This window comes from Hemiscyllium ocellatum (genome assembly GCF_020745735.1).
Source record: "Hemiscyllium ocellatum isolate sHemOce1 chromosome 15 unlocalized genomic scaffold, sHemOce1.pat.X.cur. SUPER_15_unloc_12, whole genome shotgun sequence".
Taxonomy (NCBI): Eukaryota; Metazoa; Chordata; class Chondrichthyes; order Orectolobiformes; family Hemiscylliidae; genus Hemiscyllium; species Hemiscyllium ocellatum.
The window spans coordinates 421,179-423,678 of record NW_026867448.1 but is presented as its reverse complement, the minus strand read 5'-3'; the positions used below and the strand labels follow the sequence as shown (position 1 = coordinate 423,678).

The window sequence follows — 2,500 nt, the reverse complement described above, 5'->3', positions numbered from 1 at the left end:
AGCCAGGCATTGGATATCCTGTCTCCGTGGAAGTATTTAATGCCAGCCCCCTGACATTCCATATTACTCCACTTTTCGAATTCCCACTCTCGCCATGCTCCGTACTCATTGGGGGGTTTTAGCAAGCGTTGTTTTTGCTTTTCTGACAATTGCCCGCCTTCTAGCATCATTGTCAGCACCTCCGGGTCTGGTACAACTGGTATATTTTTCTCAACCAGGAAACCTTTAATTTCTTGTAGTACGTTTAGTGACCGATATTCCTCAATGGTTTCCTTATTGCTTTCTTCCCTGAATTGGAAAGAAGCTCTTATGATGGGGTCGGTTGAGCGCTCAAGAGATTCACGCTTTCTTATTATAGCGGATGGAATTTGAACCTCGAGCTTGGGTATTGCCAGACCTCCGTCTCTGTTCCTTGAGTACAGTAAGCCGTCCGTTACATGTTGTGGCAAGTGTAGGAATTCTTTTACCGCGTTTCGAATGATCTGGTCTAGCTTTACCAATGTATTTTGTGACGCTTCTGTCAGTATCAGATGGAAGTATAACCTTGGAATGACATGCACTTTGAGCAGTTCCAATCTCTGAGTTGGCTTGAGTGCTGCCGACCTCAGGCCTTCAACCCAGGCTTTCAGCTTTTCCTCCCATTCGCTTTCTTTCACGCCAGCCCATGGGTCTATCCGGGCTCCCAGGTACTTCTCAGTGTCTCCTGGTGGGATGTATTTGATGGCTTCGTTTCTGATCTTCCATTTCGCTACGTGATTATATATGAAGGTCTTCCTTTTGCATGTGAAGTGGAAGCCTTTAGTTTTATTGACATTAACGTCTAGGCCTGTCTTATCACAGTAGGATTGGAGGATTTTCAAGTTCTCTTGCATCCCGGCGTGAGAGTTGCTCAGCAGTGCAATGTCATCCGCAAAGGCCAATGCGGTACAGTTAAACATCCTGTCCCCGTACGGCATTGTAATGCCCTGGCCTGTCTGCTCCAGGGTACTGATCAGAGGGTCTATTGCGATGTTAAATAACAAAGGTGAAAGCGGATCGCCCTGTTTAACGCCTCGCTCGATCTTAATCTGTTCCGTGGGTTTGCCTTTGCCCTCAATCACCGTGGTGTTATTAGTGTAGAGGTCGCGGATCAAATCCACGAAGGCATTCGGTAATTTCATCCTTTTTAGTGAGCTGATCAGCAATTTGTGGCCGACAGAGTCGAACGCTTTGGCCAGATCGACAAAGACAATGGCCAGCTCCTTTCTGTTCTTTTTCGATCCTTTAATGATATTCTGGAGGATGGCAATATTTTCGTTACACCCGGGTGTGGCTGCCAGGAAACCTTTCTGTCTTGGGTTGATTTGCACAGCCTTGCTCAACCTCTTTGCCAGGATCTTGGTGAACAGACGGAGGAGCATTGGCCCGATTGTAATGGGGCGCCAGTTGTCGAGGTTTTTAAGTCGATCTGGATCCTCACACTTGGGGATTAGTACCGTCCGGCTCTTTTTCATCGTCTCTGGGACCGCTTTGGTTTTTAACCACAGGTTGAAGAGGCGAGGTATACGTGAGGCATCTGCCTCTTGAATGGCTTCTAGGTCTTTCAGCTTTTTGCCATCGGGCCCTGGTGCACTGTGTTTGTCTATTCCACTCAGGGCTTCCTCTACCTCTTCTTCCCTTATCGGTCCCAGCAATACGGTTTCATCAACAGGTCCAGCATAGCCGGCAAATTTCCTTAAGTCCGCCTTATTATTAGGCACGGACAATTTCTCACGAAACTTTTTCTCAAGTTCTTCTCGTGAGATGGGGCACTTAGATGTATCAGGTGCACCCATTATTTTTCTGGCTAGCTGGCGCCTGTTGGTTTGGTATAGCTTTTGGGTGTCTTTAAACACCGCTTTTTTGGTGGCAAACCGTTTCCTCGCACCATTGTTGTTACCCTTCTTTTCGGCCTTTCTGTTGCACTCTTTTTGCCTTCTGCGGGAGTGTCCCCCAGCATGTCCACCGTTTATTTCGTCTGTAATACAGTCTACCAGCCCTCGAGCTTGAGCCATACAGAGTGGATCATTGGCTTTTTTCAACAATTCCTCGGCCTGTCTGATTTGTTCATCAACTTCCCTGTGTTTCGGAAGTTTGGCCGGAATTTTATATGGAAATTGTTGCTCAACTGGAATATCCGTGCCATTCTCTTCCTCTTGTATGGGCTCTTGCTCCTCTCTTTCTACCGTCTGAGGGCTTGTCGGGGCAGCGGCTTTGGCTAGCCGCTTTTGCTGGAGCAACCTGCGTTTGTCTGAGATCTGCTTAGAAGTCTTCGATGTTAGGACTTTCGCAATCTCGACATTGATAAACCTTGCGCCCGCTAGGTTTATTTCTAATTGTTCCAAGAGGGTTTCCTCCTCCTCGGACCACACCCCTTTCCTTCTCTTTGCGGAAGGCTTATTAGCATCGATGCGTTTATTATTCCTTAATTGGGGGTGCATATGTCTTTCGTGTTGACTCAGACCGGTTTTGGTCGTGAAGT

At 47.4% G+C, this 2,500-nt stretch overlaps 1 pseudogene; it reads right to left on the bottom strand.

Moving 5' to 3' along the window:
- The window catches only part of LOC132806151 (28S ribosomal RNA), an 8,222-nt pseudogene that overhangs the window by 2,137 nt on the left and 3,585 nt on the right, over positions 1–2,500 (bottom strand).